This window comes from Lutra lutra, chromosome 1, assembly GCF_902655055.1.
Source record: "Lutra lutra chromosome 1, mLutLut1.2, whole genome shotgun sequence".
Lineage (NCBI taxonomy): Eukaryota > Metazoa > Chordata > Mammalia > Carnivora > Mustelidae > Lutra > Lutra lutra.
The window spans coordinates 15,701,335-15,724,373 of record NC_062278.1 but is presented as its reverse complement, the minus strand read 5'-3'; the positions used below and the strand labels follow the sequence as shown (position 1 = coordinate 15,724,373).

The 23,039-nt window shown below is 40.8% G+C and overlaps 1 pseudogene; it reads right to left on the bottom strand.

Annotated features, from left to right (window-relative positions):
- Positions 1–13,018: 13,018 nt before the first annotated feature.
- LOC125091773 (40S ribosomal protein S26-like) lies at positions 13,019–20,826 on the bottom strand (annotated as a pseudogene).
- Positions 20,827–23,039: the final 2,213 nt, after the last annotated feature.

The window sequence follows — 23,039 nt, the reverse complement described above, 5'->3', positions numbered from 1 at the left end:
AGGCTCACTGCTGAGCAAGGAGCCTGATGATGCAATTCGGGGCTCCATCCCAGGACCCTGAAATCATGACCTGAGTTGAAGACAGATACTTAACTGACTGAGCCATCCAGGCATCCCATAGATTTTACTTTTAAGTAATCTCTACACCCAACATAGGGCTTGAACTCACAACTCCGACATCAAGAGTCTCATGCTTCATTGACTGAACCAGCCAGGCCCCCCTCTCCTGGCCTTTAATGCTACTATGCACTGTGACACCAACAATGGGGCTTTCTGGCTTTATTGAAAACTCAGTACAGCAAACAAATGACAGGCCCAAGATTCTTTTGTTCCACAGTGACCAGAGGGTTCCATTGAAATGCAATGTAAATTTAGCAGTCATTTTGATGTCCATCATGTTAAAACAGAATTTTACCAGTACCTCAGAATCTTGCTTTAAGGCTTAATTTGCATTTATAAAGAGGTTTTTTAAAGCTCCCCATAAATGTTTGTAAACTGATAGCAATCTATTTAATAAGATATTAGATTGTTCACTTGATACTGCATGGTTTTGCTTAGCTTAAAATGAGGAATCATTTAAAACCAAATTATCATCCAAGCAGGGGCAATCCTGGATTTTTCAGAGAGAAAAACGAGGACAAAAATATAAGCTTTCTCTGCTTCGCAAGGTTATTTTTGGAAAGAAATGGAATGTTGTGAAAGACACACAAAAGATTATTGTGCTGAATGAAGTTTTCTTTTTACCCTCACTGTACTGTTGGTGGGCTATGCAGGTCTTACGGTTTTCTTTCTTTCTAGTCCTAAGTATTTTAGCTAACTTACTGTCCAATCCGTAACCTTGTTCTGTAATGTGCAATGGGAGAAAAGGGGAGGCACATCAGGTTAGGATTAGAATCTGCTGTGAAATAAGTCAGTTAGAGGAAGACAAATACCATATGATTCCACTCATATGTGGATTTTTTTTTTTTTTTTTTGGACAGAGATCACAAGTAGGCAGAGAGGCAGGCAGACACAGAAAGTGGAGGAAGCAGGCTCCCCGCCGAGCAGAGAGCCCAACGTGGGGCTTGATCCCAGAACCCTGGGATCATGACCTGAGCTGAAGGCAGAGGCTTTAACCCACTGAGCCACCCAGGCGCCCCTCATATGTGGAATTTAAAAAACAAAACTGATGAATATAGGGGAAGGGAAGGAAAAATAAGATGAAAGCAGAGAGGGCGGTAAACTATAAGACACTCTTAACTCCAGGAAACAAACTGAGAGTTGCTAGAGGGGGAGGGAGGGAGGGAGTAGCTGGGTGATGGGCATGAAGGAAGGCACTTGATGGAATGAGCATTGGGTGTTGTATGGAACTAAGAAATCATTAAACTCTACCTCTGAAACTAATAATACACATAATGTTCATTAATTGATTAAAAAAAAAGAATCAGGGGCATCTGGGTGGCTCAGTGGATTAAAGCCTCTGCCTTTGGCTCAGGTCATGATTCCAGGGTTCAGGGATCGAGCCCCAAATCGGGCTCTCTGCTCAGCAGGGAGCCTGCTTCCCCACCTCTCTCTCTCTCTCTGCCTGCCTTTCCGCCTACCTGTGATCTCTGTCAAATAAATAAATAAAATCTTAAAAAAAAAAAAAAGAATCAGCTTCAAAGGGCAGATTCCATGCTTGCCCCCTACCCCCAGTCACCACCATCAAGTAACAGTGGAAAGATGTTTTTTTCTATGATGTGAAAAACTGGAGATGTAGATCCCTGGGTTGAGTTGGAGGTTATGCTCCATAAAATCTTGAAAGCCTCAAATTTCTCTGTCATTATTGAGGGATCTCCCTCATTATTAAGGTCCAAGATAGCAGCAGTTCATTGTTATGGTTTAAGATGGCTACAGCGAGGAAGGGACATAGAAGAAGAGTGGCTGACAGGGTGGGCTGGCTATCCTGGAAGGTGCCACAAGATGCTTCTGGGCCATGGGGTGCTCGATATTTGCTCAAACATTATTCTGGGTGTGTGAGAATGTTTTTGCATGAGATTTGCTTTTATTTTATTTTTTTTATTTTAATTTTTTTTAAAAGATTTTGTTTATTTATTTGACAGACAGAGATCACAAGTAGGCAAAGAGGCAGGCAGAGAGAGAGAGAGAGGAGGAAGCAGGCTCCCCTCGGAGCAGAGAGCCCGATGCAGGGCTCGATCCCAGCACGCTGGGATCACGACCTGAGCCGAAGGCAGAGGCCTTAACCCACTAAGCCACCCAGGCGCCCCTGAGATTTGCTTTTAAATGAGTAAACTGAATAAAGCAGATTGTCCTCCTTAATGTGGGAAGATTTTTTTTTTTTAAGATTTATTTATTTATTTATTTATTATTTATTTTTCAGAGAGAGAGAAAACATAAGTAGGCAGAGTGGAGGCAGAGGCAGAGAGAGAAGCAGGCTCCCTACTGAGGAAGGAGCCCAGGACTCTGGGATTATGACCTGAGCTAAAGGCAGTGGCTTAACCGACTGAGCCACCCAGGCGTCCCTGTGGGAAGATTTCATTTGATCAGTTGAATAGAACATAAAGGCTCTGAGTAAGAGGGAAGTCCTTCTCCTGCCTGCCTGCCTGCCTGCCTTGAGTTGGGATGTTGGCTCTTTCCTGCCTTCAGACGAGGACAGAAACATTAGCTCTTTCTGGCTCTCAAGCCTGCTGGCTTTCAGATGAGAATTACACCATTGCTTTCCTGGGACTCTAGCTTTCAGATGACAAATCTGGGGACTTGTCAGCCTCCATAAACACATGAGCCAATTCTTTATCATAAATCCCCCTCTCTTTATGTATCTCCTGTTGGTTCTCTTTCTCTGGGGAATGCTTACTAATACAATCTTATTGTCTGGAACTTAGTATGGAAGAAAAAGAGCAAGTATGTGGAGTGAACTGTGTAGGGGTGCAAGTAGAAGATTCTGCCACAGGAAGGAAATGCAAACTCTTCAGGCTATGTGTGAGTCAGCAGGGGTGCAGTCTTTCACTGGGGGAGCTGACCAAGAGCACAGTCATATCAGCCGGTCAGGCTCTCCATTTATCTATTTGGACAGCAGTGTCTTCCTTTGTCCTACCAGTTCAAAGTTCTTGAAAAATATTAATCATATCCACATTCCTTCATTTTCAATATCTATCCAGAGTATGTTAATACAAATATCTCTACAAATAGAAAGCTCTGTCACTTTGTGCAGTGATGCATGTTTGTATTGATATGAATATATGTGTATAAAACATGCAAATAGGGTATTTGGTCTGTTTTAATGACTGAAATGGAAGTAAGGGTGATTACTTTTGTGTACCAAGTAATATACCCCAGCTTCTTGGAATTTTCTTTTTCTTACACCAGGTAACTGTCAAGTTTGAAAGATGGATGACAAAAAGTTTTGACAATGGTGAGAAATTATTCAGTTCCTAGACTGAGGATTTTTTTTTTTATTAGTTTTAAGGGTAGAATTTAGTGATTCATCAGTTGCATGTAACACCTTGTGCTCATTCCATCAAGTGCCCTCCTTCATGCCCATCACCCAGTTACCTCATCCCCCTATCCCCTTTCCAGCAACCCTCAGGTTGTTTCCTAGAGTTAAGAGTCTCTTATGGTTTGCTACCTTCTCAATTTTCATCTTATTTATTTTTCCTTCCCTTCCCCTATGTTCATCTGTTTTGTTTCTTAAATTCCACATATGAGTGAAATCATATGGTGTTTGTTTTTCTCTGACTGACTTATTTCACTTAGGATAATACCCTCTAGTTCCATCCACATCATTGCAAATGGCAAGATTTCATTCTTTTTGATGGCTGCCCTATATCTGTATCTGTATCTATATCTATATCTATATCTATCTATCTATCTATCTATCTATCTCTATATATCTATATCTCCCACCACTTCTTTATCCACTCATCAGTCAATGGATATCTGGGCTCTTTCCATAGTTTATTTATTGTGGATGTTGATTCTATAAACATTGGGGTGCATGTGCCCCTTTGAATCACTATGTTTGTATCCTTTGGCTAAATACCTAGTAGTGTAATTGCTGGGTCTTCGGTCGGGGATTTTGAAGCCACTTCAATGGCTGGATGCAGATGTTTCCCCACTAAGAGAGGTCTAGTTCTTGATTTTCAGAGCAGTGATCCAAGCTCTTATAAGAAGTGCTGACGGGAGCCTACGTCTCTTTCCAAGCTTTGTACAAGGATCAACTGTATGCAACTCCTGATTGTTTTTGCTCAAAGTCTTTTCTTGTCTCTTCTTTCTATCTGTGGGAAGAGCACGGGAGTATGAGATCTGTTTGGTTTGCTATTATTAGATCCTAGTATAGGGCCATCAGAATAATCGGTTGGTGGAATGTTGAATAAATGCTTACTTTTAATTTGTAATTGGTTACCAAACTTGAAGTTTTATGTAACATGAGGACTAATCGCATAATTTGTGTGAAATTTCACACCGAGTGTGAAACGAAAATTTGGGGCCCTTTGGTTCAAAAATTGAGAATCTCAAGACCCTGATGTAGAGCATTTAAAACCAGAGCAGAGCCCTTCTGAGTGTGGATCCTGGGCAACTGCGCAGGTGGCACACCTATGAAGCTAGCCCCTCTTAGCACTGTATCATTATCACTTTGATGTCCTTGAAGGCTCCACAAAGCTCCCACTTTACCCCTCCCTCTGTGCCCTCGAATCTTCTCTTTCTTCCCAGATCTTTACTTTGCATAACATCATAGGAGGTAAGAGGATCTAGAGAGAAAACATTAATTGGTTTTAGATTTTTTTCCTCTTTCCTGAATACTAGGACTCACAGATATTTCCCTGTCTTCTGACTGCCTCTAATATGAGGCAGTACCCTGAGTTGCTTCCTTGTCATGTATACACACGTGGAGAACATTCATGGGGCTATATGTATGAAGGGGACTGAGTCCTACTAAATAAACTGGGAATATTTGTCAAAGTACCTTGACCTATAAGAATCACATTGCCCACGTGTAGTGAAGAGCGAACTCATTTCCCAGGGAGACGGGATACACCTGGATTGTGAAAGATTTATAAGACAAATGAAAAGCACACATGCTTTTTTTTTTTTAAGGTTTTATTTATTTATTTGACAGAGAGAGAGGTCACACGTAGGCTGAGAGGCAGGCAGAGCGGGAGGGAGAAGCAGGCTCCCTGCCGAGCAGAGAGCTCCATGCGGGGGCTCTATCCCAGGACCCTGAGACCATGACCTGAGCTGAAGGCAGAAGGTTTAACCCACTGAGCCACCCAGGCAGCCTGAAAAACACATATTCTAATCAAAATAGCTTCTGATTGCTTTGTTTCCTGTGCTACTGTATTTCTTAGGGCTCTCCAGAGAAGCAAAACCAGTACAAGGAACTGGCTCATGCAGTTACGAAGGTGGGCAAGTTCCCAAATCTCCAGGGTAAGTCAGTAAGCTGGGGACTCCGGAGAGCCGACCCTACGTATCCAATCTGAGTCCGAAGGCCTGAGAACCAGGACAGCCGGTGGTGTGGCTCCTGTCTGAAGGCAGGCCCTTGGAGACCTAGGAGGAGCTGGCTTTCAGGCAGAAAGCATTTCCTTCCGTTTGGGAGGGGGTCCGCTATTCTGTTCCGTTCAAGCCTCTGGTGCAGCGTGAAGCCCGCCCACTTTGGAAGGTGCAGTGTGCTTTATTCTATCACTTTAACGGCTAATCTCATCCCCAAACACCCCTATAGAAACACCCAAGCTAATGTCTGACCAAATATCTGGGCCTTCTGGGGCCCAGGCAAGTTGCCACATAAAGTTAACCATCACGGATACCCTGTTGTCACAAACTCCACCTGGCACTTAAAATTCCTGGCTTCCCTCGTAGTACAGAAAGGGAGCTACTGTTTATGCCATTTGTTAAGAGTTAATGAGAACAAAAGGTGAATTCCTACATCAAAGTTTACTGAGTGTGAAGCACAAGCCAGGGAGGAGAAAATAACCAACAATAGTTGATTACTACAAAGAATGCTGGTGAAGAAGCAGCTTTATTTAAGTGGGTTTTACCTACAAACTTCCTTCTTTCACCTGTCAGCCCTCTTGCCAGGGTTGTGACTTTATTTTCTCTCGTGTTTGCCCTTTGAGGGCTGGAATTGAGCGAGGGTCCTCTCCGTTGCCGTATGGACGAGGCTGGGTTCGGTAGGACGTACAGAATGAGGGTGCATTGTTGAAAGCGGATGAGAGAGTAGCTGTGGGTGCCGGCACCCATCACCACGGGGCAATGAGAGTTGGCTGAGGGGAGGATAGGAAAGAATGTTGGAAGGAGCAGAGAGGGGAAGGCTGGACGGTGTGACGTGAGCCCAGGTGAGCTGGCCATGGTCAGCTCTACATTCTTTTATTTTGATTTTTAAAATGTTTTATGTATTTGGGCGCCTGGGTGGCTCAGTGGGTTAAGCCGCTGCCTTCGGCTCAGGTCATGATCTCAGGGTCCTGGGATCGAGTCCCGCATCAGGCTCTCTGCTCAGCGGGGAGCCTGCTTCCCTCTCTCTCTCTCTCTCTGCCTGCCTCTCTGTCTACTTGTGATCTCTCTCTGTCAAATAAATAAATAAAATCTTAAAAAAAAATATTTTATGTATTTGAGAGAGATCATGAGCAGGGGGGAGAGGTGAGGGAGAAGGAGAAGCAGGCTCCCCGCTGAGCAGGGAGCCCATCTGGAACTCAGTCCCAGGACCCTGGGATCAAGACCTGAGTCGAAGGCAGCCGCTTCACCGACTAAGCCACCCAGGCTCCCCCCAGCTTTACATTCTTAAAGAAGATGCTCAGATTACAGCAGGAGAGAGAAACCAGCCTGGAGCTTGGAGAAGACTCAGGTGATAGGAGAGGAAAAAGAGCTGTCATCACTGAATTCCTTGAGGAAAAAACAAAAACAAAAACAAAAACAAAAACTATTAAGAAGCAGCGTAAAAGACAGTGGCATCCATGGGCCAAACAAGCTTGAACTAAAAGACAGATTTGATTAAATAGTGAAGCATGAATGCCATGGTCTTACTTACCTTAGGGCTTTGTTCATAATGTTCTCTCTGCTGGGACCTGGAATGCCTTCCCTCTCTGACGCCCTCTGGTTCATGCCTGTTAATTATTAGGTCTCCACCTAGCTACTTTTCTGCCCAGAAGACCCCTCTGACCCCTGAAGACTGTGTTTCTTGCCTTCCTCCCGTGTGCTCAACTCACCCTATTTTGGAACTTATTGTACTGATTGAGATTGCTTTCTGCCACGTCTGTTTTCCTGAAGGAGCTGGAAGCTCCTTTATGACAAGGGTTGTGTCTTGTTTAAACTTGCATCTCCAGAATATCCTTCAGTGCCTGGCACTGTATAGGCGTTGAGTAGGTATTTGCTACCTGTAGGAATCAAAGAATGCATGAGGACCCTACTCTTGTCCTCCCAGTGGTCCTTAAGGCACCATGCTGGGCATTTGGTGATGGAGCATCAGAAGACTGAGGTAGAATTGAGGGTGAGACAAAGCAGTTGGACACTCAGCTTGGCCTTCGAGAGCCTGGTCACAGCTGTGACTCATGGTGTAGCTTAAGACAAGTGAAATGATACAATATAGGCCAGCAGGAGTGCCCGATTTAAGTCAATAAAAATATACGGTGTCCAGTTAAATTTGAATTTCAGATAAACAACCCATAGTCCACATACGTCTCATGGAATATTGGGGGCATACTAACGCTGATAATTATGCATTATTTATGAAGATAAAGGTTTGACTTGACCTTCTGTAGTTTATTACCCTAAAAGAGAGGAACATGGCCCATAAGAGATGATATTACCTCTGTCTTTTAGGGGGTGATATAGAGATCTAAGAGAAAGACGATTCAGAAAAAATTTTCTAGGCAAAATGGGAACTGAATTGGGTTGCAAAGGATGCAAGCCAAAACATGGAAGAAATGCAGTTGAGGCAGGAGACATCTTGGGTGGAAAGTCCTTGGCAGTTTTAGACACTGGCTGCCATCTGGTTTGGCCAGGGTGAGAAGGTGTGAAATGGGTGGTGAGAAATCCAGCTAGGTGGTGGGCCAGGTCTGGTGACTCCCCATGTGTCAGAGCCTCAGCACCCCCAGTATCCCCACCCCTAGGAACAGGCGGGGCAGGATCTTTCTGTCTGGGCCAACGTTTCATCTCTACCCAGCTGAGCAGTGCTGGACATTCGTTTCTCCTTGTCAATGATGAAGAAGAAGCACCAGGGACATTTTGCAAGGGTCAGAAATTGCATCCAGGTAAGAGGTGGAAACATTTAAATAATCTTTATTAAGCACTGGCTATGCTCCAGGTGGCAACATATCCGATCTCCCCTGGTCTTTTTTTTTTCTTAGATTTTATTTTTTTAAGTAATCTCCATATCCAACATGGGGCTCGAACTCACAACCCCAGGATCAAAAGTTGCATGTTCCATGGACTGAGGCAACCAGGCACCTGGTAATTTTCCTGTCTTAGTCACAATACTACTGTAATGCTATAATACATACATAAGCATACGTAGTAACATTATAACACTACTGCGCATATAAGCATATACAATAATACTAAAATGGTTGTTGTGTACCTCTCGCTTAAGTTCATGTTTATTTGCCCATCTATGATCATTCAAGCAGCAATTTAGTTAATTTGGAATTCAAATCTGATTCGACTCTAACATCTATATTATTTCCATTATATCATATCTATAGATATAGACTGATGGTAAATAACAATTATTTAGCCTTTCAGCATATACCCTATGGGAGCAGAAAGGAAAGAACATCTAATTCTGTCTTATGGGCATCAAGTATGGCTTTGTAGAGAAGGTGATACTTGAGTTGTGATTGACAAAATTTTCTCATCTTCTAGTCAAAATAATTATAGTCAATGTGTGGAGGATACTCACAATAAAAGAATTATTACTAGTTTTAAAAACATATTGGGGGCGCCCGGGTGGCTCAGTGGGTTAAAGCCTCTGCCTTTGGCTCAGGTCATGATCTCAGGGTCCTGGGATCGAGCCCCACATCGGGCTCTCTGCTGAGCAGGGAGCCTGTTTCCTCCTCTCTCTCTCTCTGCCTGCCTCTCTGCCTGCATGTGATTTCTCTCTCTGTGTGTCAAATAAATAAAATCTTTAAAAAACAAAACAACAACAACAAAAAAACCATATTGTATTAATTCTAAAAAGCTCGCATTAGTTTTTTGTAATCTTTTATTAAAAGTTCCACATTGGTGACACATACTTAAATTCTCACACTTGCTTCTTTTTTTATTACACACCCACTAATATAATTAGTCATATTCATTAAATGGTCATTATTTATAATCTTCAGTTATTATATGATTATAGTTTGATACCACTTTTGTTAGAAACACTACACATTCACATAGAAATATGTTTTAAATGTCTTTATAATTCTATAACCTAGATGATGGTTACATAGTTGGGTTGACTAGATTCCTCCCACATAATTATTTCAATTATATAAAATGTTACTTACATAAGTGGAATGGTATGATAGTTGTAAAATATTCAATTCTGTAATTATGTAAGAATAAAAGAAGAAGAAAGCCCTGAAATTTTAGCAACATACTTCCTAGAGAAAATCTGAACGGTTCTATTCCTATGTTTTATTTTATTTTATTTTTAAAGTTTATTTAAGTAATCTGTACACCCAACGTGGGACTGGAACTCATGACCCCGACATCAAGAGTTGCACGCCCTTCCAACTGAGCCAGCCAGTCCCTCTATTCTTGTATTTTAAGCAACTATAATGATAAAATATGGAAACAAAATGCTTTTCAATGATTTGCTTTCTCATAAGACATTAGCCAAATTTTAGTTCAAAAGCTCAAAGAGTGTTAGTTTTGAATATATTCTTATAAGTTGAATCCTCTTTGAACCCAAATCTGGCTTCCAAATTTTCTTTCCAGGAAGCCCTCTAGAGGGATCTTACTTCCCTGAAGTTAATACTTACCTTCCACCCCTCCCCACCCCCGCAACTCATTGTAACATTGCAGGCTTTTCTTGTATAGAAAAAGCTATTTAAAAATGCCCAGGACACTATTCTTCACTTGGTAAGCTTCGACAGCCATCTTTGACTGACTGACTTTCTGACAATGACTGTCCAGAAGCCACAGGAAGAAGGGCTAATTCTGTCCTTGACTAGAACGTTTCCAGGGAAGGTTCTATGCTTGAATTTCAGATGTGTTTCTCAGGAAGCATATAAACTGGATGCTTATGCTTATTAAAGGAGAGATTTTAAATGACGATAAAATTATGACTTCCATACAATATAAAATGAAACATGTATCAAAGGTTTTAGTTAACTCAGGAATTAATGAGGGACCAACAGACGTTCTTGCTTGTTTAAAAAGAGAACCACAAGTATATAGTCAGATAAAGAATGTGACATGAATTCTCAAATACAGGAAAAACTGGTAAAACTGGTCAATAGCCACAGGAATACAATTTGCATTTTTATGGACAGGAATTGTTTGCATTACAATAAATTTTTCCACAAGTTAACTTCTGTATCTAAAAGGTGGTGAAATGGCCTCCTTGGAGGCAAACAAACACATAGATAACCCAGGGGATGAGCTAGAAGATGCTTAGCAAATTTCAAAGTTTGCCCCATTTTTTTTTTTTTTATCACGTAGTCTTTCTTTAAAGGGTGCTTCTGTGGGGGTGCCTGGGTGGCTCAGTCAGTTAAGCCGCTGCCTTAGGCTCAGGTCATGATTCCAGGGCCCTGGGATTGAGCCCCAAGTCAGGGTCCCTGCTCAGAGGGGAGTCTGCTTCTCCCTCCCCCTCCCTAACCCCCTGCTTTTACTCTCTCTCTCTCTCTCAAATAAGTAAATAAATTAATAAAATCTTTTAAAAAAGTGCTTTTGGGGCATATGACATCTTTATAATGATAAATAACTAAAGATTTAGAAATTAACCAGTGAATAAATTAGCTATTGGGGTCTAAGACTCACGCACAGCAATTTGGCCCTGAAGTTCATTTTGGACAACAGCATGAAAATTAAGGATTCTTTCAAGAATCTGGCACTAATTATATGTTGATGTAAAAACTGAAATATTATTTTATTTTCTGTACATGTCCGTGAAATACAATATAAGCATTCTGAATAATTTGAATCAGTTCTCTAACTAGCAGCAACGTCCCTGTCACTCACAGATTGACCTCCATAATAATGGCCAAGCTAATTCCAGCAATAATAATAAAAAGTATGGCAGCCAAGTCTTACTGATTCCTTTTTTTAAAAATTTTTTTTAAAGATTTTCTTTATTTATTTGATGGACAGAAGTCACAAGTAGGCAGAGACACAGGCAGAGAGAGTGGGGGAGGTAGGATCCCTGCAGAGCAAAGAGCTCTATGCGATGCGGGGCTAGATCCGAAGACCCTGGGATCATGACCTGAGCTGAAGGCAGAGGCTTTAACCCACTGAGCCACCCAGGCGCCCCATTACGGATTCCTTAATACATGCCAGACACTGTGTTAGGTCTTTTACCTATAAATTTTTAAATTTAATTTTCATACCGCCATATACAGTGGGGTATAATTATACCTGTTTCATGGAGTAGCAGTTCATGCCTTCCTTACTCAAGTCCTTCTTTTTTAATAAAGAAAAGGAGATTTTAAGCAAACAAGTTTCATCGAACGGTCTGAATTACAGTATTTCAAAAGCAGCAGGGTTCAGTGAACTAAATAGCAATCCTTTTTTGGCTCTGGTTTCCTCAAGGACTTGGCTTCTTTCCCCTCAGTTTTAAGTGATGAATAGCTTTACATAATTGCTGATGCTTAATCTCTATGCAATGCTTCGAGAAATCTCTTAAGGTATAAAACCCTCAATTACTCCTCTTTTTATGAGTGAATTGGAAAGGACCTGAGTGCTTTGCTTCAACAGACAGATTTAGAGTCTGAGACTGTTGACTTCTAGCCATTCAGAGAGAAAACATCTCAAAGAGGAATGCAATGAAATTACAAAACAAACAGAGTTTGGGGAACTGAGATACTATCTGGACTACCCACGTTGGAAAACTATGTTCACACTTACCGTCCTCCTTACACTTTTTTCTCCTCTTCTTCCTCACCTCTGTTCTCTTTATTGGCTTTGTATGCTTAAGGAGTCATTTAGTACCTGACCACACAAACAAATAAATGTGCTGAGTTTGACTTTCTTGGTGGCATACATTCAGGAATTCATCTGAATACATGTTGCATTTATTTTACGGATGACTCTTTCTTGCCCTCCTATCGTTATGGTTCTAAACTCTATCTTCTTCTGAATTTTTATTTCCTTGCTTTGCACTGAGGCAAAAGGAAAACAAAAAGCAATCGCGACAGCAAGGACACCCTCTCAGTCAAGATGGTTTCCCCCAGGCCTGATTGTGAGCTTTCTCCACCCCGCTCGTAGAAAGGGTTAGAATAAGGAAGTAGCATGAGTCATTACGATTGCCACACTTTCAGGAAAACCCCTGTTCTGTCTTCCTCTCTACCCTGGGTAACAGGAGGTAAAATTTCAGAACATGTGTTCAGGAGTTTTCTGTAGGAATGCAGCGTTGATTTGATTAAAAACAACAATGGAAAGGACACACGTAAAAAATCTTTGAAGAGCAGAAGAATGGATCTGATCTAAATTTGTTCATAAGCTAGTTGTTTGGAAGTGGGAATGCAGTTGCCATTTTTTACACATCTTCTAAAATTGCTCCTAGCTTAGTTCAACCAAGCATACCCCACCCCCCTGTGGCTGGCATACATGTAGTATGTATGTCACATACATTTGACACATTTGGCTTTCCAGTTTGATTACCAGAGACATGTTCAACAAAGTGAAAAGATAGCCTGCAGAATGGGAGATAATATTTGTAAACCATATAGTTAATTTTATGAAGTAGGGGGTTTAATTTTATTCTTTTGCATTGGTTGTTCCAGCACTGTATGTTGAAAAGATTATTGTTGTTGTTTTGTGTATGTGTGTTTTAAAGTATACTCTCCATTTTATTTTTTTTTTTTCCCAGAGAACAGTTTTTCTCCAGTCCTAAGGACTTAGCTCTTTACATGGGTTTTTGTGGAAGTTGTGGGGTAGTACCCTTGGGTCTAAATCAAGGTTGGGGGGAGGGGTTGGTCCTTCCAGGTTTTATGAGTGCAATTCCTGACTCCCTTGCTGACAATGGCACAGCTCACACAGTGAGGTAGTCTCACATAGAGCTTGGGAAGCATATAGGCATCGAAGACACTTGCTTTGGAAATGTCCCTGATGACAGTGGCCTCTACTATGTTCTGAATAATGACTTTCTTAATGGCCTCGCTCTTGGGCACACAACTAGCAGAGCTGGTGTAGCAAACACCAGCTGCACTTGGCCAGAACCCTTTCTGGCACGACCATTATTCCTTCTTTTCTTGGTTATCTTGGAAGTGAGGACCCAAGAGAGTGAAAAGATTATTACTTATCTATTGATTATGTCATTACCAAATTGTCTCTACTACTTTATTACTGCAGCTTTGTAATAAATAATTTTGAAACTGGGAGGTCTAAATTCTGTAAGTTTCGGGATGCCATAGTTGTTCAGACAGTTGAGCATCTGACTCCTGATTTTGGCTCAGGTCATGATCTCAGGGTTATGAGATGGAGCCCTGTGTTGGACACTAAGTGTGGAGTTTGCTTAAGAGTCTCTTCCTGCCCCTGTTTCCCACCTCCCCACCTCCTCTGAGGTGTGCATACTTGCACACTCTTTCTCAAACAAACAAACAAAAACAAAACAAAAAACCCCCTGCAAGTTCCTTAATCTTTTTGAAGATTGCTTTGGATAGTCTGTTTCCATATAAATTTTACAATTAACCTGTCAAATTCTGGAAAAAAAAAATAGCAGCTTGCACTTTGAGAGGGATTAGTTTGAATGCATAGATCAGTTTGTGGAATATTGCCATCTTAACAGTAATAGTGCCTTCTGACCCACGAGTATGGGATGTTTTTCCATTTATTTAGATATTCTTTAATTTCTTTCACTGACGTTTTGTAGATTTCCAGTATATAAATCTTGTGTTTCAAAAAATTTATTTCTAATTTCTTTTCCTTTGTAAATAGAGTTGTTTTCTTGATTGTGTTTTTGAATTATTCTCATACTTTCCTTTAATTCTTTAAACATAGTTTCCTTTAGTTCATTAGGTGATTTAAAGTCTTTGTTTAAGAAGTCCAAAGTCTGGACTTTGTTAGGGGGAACTGACTGGTTGTTTTCTTTTTCATGGGCTATAAGTTCCTGTTTCTTTAAGTGTCTCATATTTTTTCTGTTTTAAACAATATATTGGGGAAACACTGGAAATCAGATGCTTTCCCCAGGGTTTGTTGTTGCTGTTTTTTGTTTTTGTTATAGTGTTGCTGTTTTTTTATTCATTTGTTTAGGGACTTTCCTGCACTCTTTCGGTAAAGCCTGCGTTTTTTGTCATGTGTTACCATTGAAGTCTCTACCTGGTTAGCTTAGTGGTCAGCTAATGATTAGGCGACTGAGATTTCCATAAATGCTTTGAACCAATAACTCTCCCAACCTTTATAACATATATCTTCAGGGCACCAGGGTGGCTCAGTGGGTTAAGCCTCTGCCTTCGGCTCAGGTCATGATCTCAGGGTCCTGGAATCGAGTCCTGCCTCAGGCTCTCTGTTCCGCAGGGAGCCTGCTTCCTCCTCCTCTCTCTCTCTCTGCCTGCCTCTCTGCCTACTCGTGATCTCTGTCTGTCAAATAAATAAATAAAATCTGTTTTTTTTAAAAAACCTATATCTTCAGTGATCTTGCTGGCAGTTTACAATTCTGCCTTAGCTTGTGCAGAGTCTCCATGCAACCTAGAGATGAGAGATTAGAACCTTCTTCTGTCTTTTCTGTGTATGCACACAATCCTGAACATGTTCTTCTAGATTTCCAAGAAAGCATGTGAGCTTTTCAAAGTCCCTTCTGGACCTTGCCTTTCTCTGTTCTTTTTAGGTGTTTTGATTAGCCCCAATAAGTAACATCATCTTAGGCAGCAGCAATGTTAAAACAATTGTCACTGATTTTTTTTTTTTCTTTCAAATTCCCTAGAATCAAGGATGTTGGTACAGAGCATGTTCTGAGTCAAGTCAAATAAAGACACATCCTGGGAATGGGGATTTTCGGTAAGCCTGCCATAAGCTGGTCAAATGTTGACAATTATGCAGCTTTTGGGAAGTTCCAAACCCATTCTATTCTCTACGGTTAGAATGCAGGCTTGATGATTATCACAGTTATGAAGCTTTGGGTCCTGAAGGCTACCGTGAAGCTGATAGGGAAAGATTGTTCTTACCAAGATGCAGCCATTTTTCTGGATAAACACGACTTGGAATTTTGTAACTCTTTAGTTAATGTCCAGAATAGGGAAAAAGTTGATTTTGACTTTTGCCCGAGTTTTATTGCAGATTTTTGTAGGTCCTTATTCTGTCATTCAAAAAGCACACTTTTCTTTTTTTCACGAGGTTAAAAGGTAATTTTTTGATAAGGTGAAATCATGATACCCAAATCAATACAAATATTATATAAACTCATGCCAAAGAGTTTTATTTTATTTAACTCATTACTTAATGTGGGGCCCAGGAAGATGCTACAGATTCAAGAGGGTATGGAAGGGACACATGCACGCACACACACATACACAGGCAAAGAGAATGTTGTCGGATTTTACATATGATGCATATTTGGTTAGTGCTGACTGCCACCTACCAGTTGTATTTCGCAGATCCCAATACACTTGCATTTCTTCAGAAAATAATCATTAGCATTGTGATTAGTTTTCTACCACTTTCAGAGTTGTAAAATACCTGAAGGACAGTGAAAAAAAAATACATTAGAAGGATAGATGGACAGGACACATGGTCATCTTTTTTGTCCACATCAAAGTCTTTCACAATTTTATAATATAAATATTAGTATATTTAGTATAAATTATCAATATATTAGTATAAATATTAGTATAGTATAAATAGGAATGGAGAGGAGAGCATGGGAATGGCACACAGACATGTGGTCAAAGGGGTTGTTTATGACCCCATCTTTGGGGATAATTTCTTTTATGTGCCCCAGACTCTTCATCTGTGAGCGAAAGGGGTTGGCCCAACTGATCACTGAGGCTCCTTCCATTCCAGCCGTGTTCTTTAAAGTGTGGATCTTGGGCTGCCAGTGGCAGCATCACCTGAAAAGTTCTTAGAAATGCAAATCATCAGGCTTCATCCCAGTCCAACTGGATCAGACACTCCAGGCTGGGTCCCAAGAATCCATGTTTTAACAAACTCTCCAGGTGATTCAGATACAATTATATTTTGAGGACCATTACATCCCAGGTTTGTGGTATGGGTCTTTGATATCAGGGAGACTTGGTTGTCCTAAGAGTCTGTTTGCTACCTCCTCTTGAAGTTGGAAAGCGTGCAGTTCCACATTTGTATAAAAGAGAAAGTCATTTTGGTCGAAGCTTCTTTGCTCTAGGCAAAACTGCAATCTACTATTTATTTCAACATAACCAGTTTCAAGAGGTCTCAGAGAAGTATTTCTTGAAGCTTTGGGTTTCACATATTTTACACAGTTAGAAGATCTCTCCCAGTTGTCATGTCAGGCAGAATGAGATAAGTCTTTCCAGATCTTACACCAGAAAACATTTCCGTTTGCTCCTTTCCTGCAAAGGCAATGATCACAGGGAACTATATGGCGTAATTGGAAAACTTATCCTTAAACTGTGTCCCAGGGTGGGGCACTTCTGCTCTTATGTATGATGAGCTATTCTGTTTCTGTTCATACACAGAGGATTAGTCTGTCCTGTTTGCCATTGTCATTTCTTTAGAGGTTACAGCCATGCTGTGCCATATAAAGTGGTGGTTTTCAAACATCCTAATTCTATAACATACCTTCTGTATATTATTAGCATTGTGCTCTTCCTAGTGTTTCCTACACTAGTATTCTCTGCTTAGCTTCATCCGATTGACTGGTATAAAGACCATAATTGTTTCTAACCTGTTGCCTTGACCATCTATGAAAACTCTTTTATCCGTGAGTTACCCTTAAGAATGGGTTACTAATTACAGTGACCAAAGTAGTACCCATGAACTTAAGAACCACTGCGACTTCAGAACTTGTCAATAACCACTATTCACCCTGTAGGCCAGTTTCTCCAGGAGGTATTACGGGTTAGCTAGGAAGAAAGCATTACGTATAGTCAATTCTCTCTCTTGAAGATTCATAACATACATTGTGTTAAAGGCTCTGAGAGTCTTACCATAGAGAAACTTACCTGTGTTTGACTCAATGTTTCCAAACTTTGAGCATGGAATGTTTGTATTACTGACATATCTAATGCCGTCCAGCTTGGGAGAGACAGGTGTAGAAGGTTTGAGTTGATGTATTAGAGCAGATATTTCATAGATTCCGATTTCATTCACTTATGATCAAATGAGGGAAACTATTTGAGGGCCAATCTTAGATAACAAAGTATCAGTGTAAATGTGAGTTATGTACCGATGGTAGTAGTTGAGTCTACTGCAGCTTTGTTACTCAAAACCTGGGAGCCTTTTGGAAATATAGAATCTCGGGTGCCTGGGTGGCTCAGTGGGGTAAGCCTCTGCCTTGGGCTCAGGTCATGATCTCAGGGTCCTGGGATTGAGCCCCGCATGGGGTTCTCTGCTCAGCGGGGAGCCTGCTTCCTCCCGCCCTCTGCCTGCCTCTCTGCCTACTTGTGATCTCTGTCAAATAAATAAATAAAATATTTTTTAAAAAAAGAAATACAGTCCCAGGTCTTAATCTAGATTTATTTCATCAACAGCTTCATTTGGGTGAGATGTGATTCCCATACATTTTAAAGTTTGAAAAGCATTGATTACAGCATTTTCCCCTGGTATTTCCTTTTTTCACTCCCTATTCCATCTAGAATTCCTTGGGATGCTTCCCTTCCTGGATATTCAAAATCTTTGCCATTATTATTATTATTTTTTAAATATTCCATTCATTTATTTGACAGAGAGAGAGAGATAGAGATTACAAGTAGGCAGAGAGGCAGGCAGAGAGAGAGGGGGAAGCAGGCTCCCCGCTGAGCAGAGAGCCTGATGTGGGGCTCGATCCCAGGACCCTGGGATCATGACTTGAGCTGAAGGCAGAGGCTTAACACACTGAGCCACCCAGGTGTCCCTGGCATTATTTTTAGGCAAACTTTTGTTTCTCTTTCCCTTCTCTGAATTCCAGTATCCTATGTGGTTTGTTTTATACCAACATTATGGCTGGGTCTGGGAAAATTCTATGAGGATCATAGTAAACTTTTGAAAATTAATAACATTCTCTAGATTGTTGGACACTTTTAATTAGTTTTCTGAAGTTGGTCTCTCTAAGTATTTCTTTAATCATAGGAAAGAGTGGGGGAGTGTATTAATGATCTCCTTCCATTTAAAAAAGTTCCTAAGTGTTAAATACATAAATTCTGCATGTATTAAAAATAACATTCTTCATCACAATAATTTATTTTCACATGTATGACTATCAGAACCATGCAGTGGTAGCCACAATAAACATTATACAGGGGGCTCCTGGACAATTCAGTCAGGGAAACCACTGACTCTTGATTTTGGCTTTGGTTCATGTTCTTGGATGAGTCCCATGTCAGGGTCCCCACTCCACCTAAAGTCTGCTTGAGTTTCTTTCTCTCTCTTCTCTGCTCCTCTTGCCCTGTGCACACACACACTCTCCCTAAAAAAAAAAAAAAAAAAAAAAAAGTCACTGTGAGACTCTATAGGTTAAATATCAACTTCTTCCATGGAAGGCAGATTAAATAACAAATTTGGGCTAGACCTTAATTAAAATGTCTGAGATTTGACCACGTTTTCATTACGCAATGAATGTAGGTTTTGATGACCCCAGTCTCCAGGTATTTCCAGAGGAAGCAGTGAGAGGAAAATTTAAATTCTGACAAAGATTTACCCCATTTATTCTTTTATGGGGAAGAAGAGCTGTACACTGAAATCTAAAACATTAAAAACTCGTAACTGTACTTGTTCCAAGCAGATGCCTGGTCTCCAGTTTTATTAGCCTATAAGCTCATAGAATTCCAGAAATATTCCTGAAAGTTTTCTTTTCTTCAACCCTTGTGCTCATATTTATTCATGTCAGTGAAGAGAGTAGCCTTAATATTTGAAAACATGTATCATGTAAAGAGGAAGTGAGAATTGCAAATATGGGAAAAGAATGCAATACAAAGAAGGGCATTCTGCTTAGCAGAGAAAGGATGAAAGCTTCGGAGAACCAGCTGAATGTATGAGATCACTAACTCAACATTTTAAATTCCCCTGTGCTGAACTTTAATGGTTTGCAAGAAATCTGAAAGGCATTAAGTTTCTAGGAAAAACTGTTGCAACTCTGGATTTTTGCCTGTCCTTTGACACTAGTAAGACTGTTTAAAAATAAAGTTATCAAGGGAACTTGATCTGTTTCTAAAATGAAGAATAAAATTCTGTTCTTACAAGCCTCTGATATCACGTATCTTCACACTTTAAAAAAGCTCAAATTCACTGAGGATTAAAATATTAAGAATCTATTCATGCAGAGAAAACAAGAGTTGTTTTCTCAGTGTCAAGGAATGATTGGCTTTGAAACTCTAGAATAACATTGTCCAATACTGCTTTCTGTAATGATGACAGTGCTCCATATTTACAGTTAAATATGGTAGCCGCTAGCCACATGTAGCTCTTGAACACTTGAAACATGGCTAATATGATGGAGAAACTGAATATTTATTTATTTTTATTTTGATTTAAATTTAAATAGCTATAGTGGCGGACACCTGGGTGGCTCAGTCAGTTAAGCTTCAGACTCTTGATTTCAGTTCAGGTCATGATCTCAAGGTGGTGAGATCCAGCCCTGCATGGGGCTCTGCACTCAACAGGGAGTCAACTTGGGACTCTCTTTCCTTCTCCCTCTGTCACTGCGGCCCCGACCCCAGCACACTCACTCACTCTCTTTCTAAAATAAATAAGTAAATCTTAAAAAAATAGCAGTTACAGTGGTCAGTGACTACTGTGTTAGATAATTCAGCTCTAAGAATATTTTCTTTCCATTGTGAAATAAAATTTACAGCATTTTTATTTCTTAACATTATTTTCTAGTTTACAGATTTAGGGGAAAAACATTTTGTACCTCAGATGAGAACAAATTTTATAATATTTGTAAAGCCATTGTTTATAGATATTTTCTTGAAAATAATACTAAGTTGTCCACTAGACAATGCTATATAAGTGATAGAAATACTTGACATGAAGTCCAAGATACCCTTACATCTGTAGTCTACAGGGAAGGCTTAACTGAAAATTACCAAGGGAAACCTGAGCACAACAAAGAGAGATCACCGCTGGTGCTGTAGGTCTGTCATTTTCTCTTTTTATTTTTATTACATTTTTTAAAAAAAGATTTTTTATTTGAGAGAGAGAGAGAGAGACAAACAGAGACAGAGATAGAGAGAGAGTGTACGCACGCATGTCCAAGTCTGGGAAGAGGCAGAGGGAGAGAGTCTTCAAGCAGACTCTCTACTGAGTGTGGAGCCCGAGGCAGGGGTCCCTCTCACTACTCATGAGATCACAACCTGAGCTAAAACCAAAAGCTAGACAGTGGGGCCAACTGAGTCACTCAGGCACCCCTATTTCTACCAATTCTGAGTGACTTTATCAAGTCCTTTGATTTATTTTATCCTTTTCTGACTAGCATTTGAAATTTGAGGCTAGGCTAAATAAAGGACGCAGTTTTTAGATGTGTACACTGCCTACCTGCCACCACCACCAGGAAAGATCGGAGGTGATGAACCAGCATGAGTAGTGGCCTGCAAAGAAGACCCCCATGAGCTCTTCCTTATTTTAAATGTAATGCAAATGGTATTTCTTAAAACATCATCTTTTCGTTGGGTCTCTCCTTCAGGGCTGGATTATAGACCACATAGGAAAACCAGTTTCATTACTTGATAATTATGCACAGACTGGGCACATATGAGACAGCAAGCTAGAAAACAATCCTCTTTCAAGCCCCCTGTCCGCTCTCCTTTCCTGCACATTCGTCTCACAGATCTTGTTTGCAGGTACTGGAAAGTTTAGCCCACGTGTGTGCCAGCCCCTGTTGTGGTTCTTTTGAAGAGCAATTTGGGCTGTGCTGTGTACTAAATGTGCCTCCCCCCATATTCATATGTTGAAGCCCCAACCCCCAGCATGATGGTATTAAGAGGTAGGACCGTTGGGAGGTGATTATAGGCGAGAACTGGCCTGTGATGACAAACCCAAGAAGAAAGCTTTCCTCGGGAGCTGAATTGGCTGGCAACTTGATCTTGGACTTCACAGCCTGCAAAACTGTGAGAAATCAATGTCTGTTGTTTAAACCACCCAGTCTATGATATTTTTGTTACAGCAGCCTAAGCTAAGACAGCTTGAGAAAAGGAGAGAAGCCCTCCTCCCACTCTCCCTTGAAATGCAAAACTAACATACAAAGGCATCCTTAATAATCTTACTCTAATGGTATAGAAGCTGCAGGGAGGTGGTGTAGGTAAGTTTTGAGTTGCCCCTTAGAGAATCACGCATAGATGTTCTAATGCTTCCCTTTAGGCCTGGAGATAGAGTGGACCATGATAACCTCACCGAGCTGAGAGAATTAATTGGCATCTGGTGGAAGGAATCTCAAAATTAGGAGGCACAAGATTTATAAAAGCAAAGAATATAAATATGTTTTTAAAAAAAGCCTTTTTCTAACCTTCAGGGGATGATGCTTAAAATGGAAAAATACCAATATTCATCTCCTTTTAATCACAAAACACCTCCGAACAGTTCACACGGTATATATAATATGTGGAAAGACCTTCACAAGGCTTAGCATGTATTTACACTTTGCCTATAGAATTAAGATACATTTTTAAAAAAAGATTTTATTTATTTATTTGACAGAGACCACAAGTAGGCAGAGAGGCGGGCAAAGAGACAGAGGTGGGGGGAAGCAGACTACCCACCGAGCAGAGAGCCTGATGCGGGGCTCCATCCCAGGACCCCGAGATCATGACCTGAGCTGAAGGCAGAGGCTTGACCCACTGAGCCACCCAGGCACCCCAGAATTAAGATAATTTTTAAAAATGCCTAAGCAAAATTGGAATGTAGAACGTTTACTTCTGACAACCTCTGCCTACCTGTTCTTTGTGTTACTATCCTGCCTTTCTTCCTTCTGAAACGCCTGCCCCTGCCAAACATAGACACACAAATATACCAACACAGACACACATTCACAGGTCCTACATATGGAAGAACAATCTTCAATCTTTATACTTCCTGTTTGTTCTCTGCACTACCCACCTCCTCCACCTCTTTTGAAAGATTTATTTATTTGAGGGAAATTGTGTGTGTGTGTGTGTGTGTGTGTGTATGCATGTGCCTGTGGGGTAGGAGGGGTTGGGGGGTCTAGGGGAAAAGGAGAGAATCTTTCAAGCAGACTCCATGCTGAGTGCAGAGCTCCATATAGGACTCAATCCCCTGACCCTGAGATCATGAATGGAGCCAAAATCAAGACTCCAACACTTAACTGACTGAGCCATCCAGGCATCCCTCTGGCCCTCTTTTTGTAATGTATAATCCATTTAAATCTTCCAGTGCAGTGTCTTATGCTCAGAATCTTTCCTGCCCTCCTAAACCCTGACAGGATTTGTGGTCTTTTGTCCTAGGCCCTTAGGTTTTACTTTTTAGTGAGTGGTCAGAAAAAAATAATTCCCGCTAGAGTTCTTACTTAAAAGGAAAGACGTTAATGTGTGATAGCTTTCAGATACCAGATGTACACTCCTGAACAGTACATGGGCTTCGGAAATTAACTATGTGACCCACAGGCGTGCCTCAAAGGGCAACTGAAGATAGGTTGGGGGTTGGTGGAAGAGATGCTGCGGGAGCGTAGGACCTTTTCTGTTCTCTTCAATTCACACCATCTAGATAACTTTACAAAGAATTTTTTTCTAGGGGATTATTTGTCACTCATTGAATTGGTTTTGGGGGTGCAGCCAAAAATGAGGCCGAAAAAGCTTTCTTTTATCGCC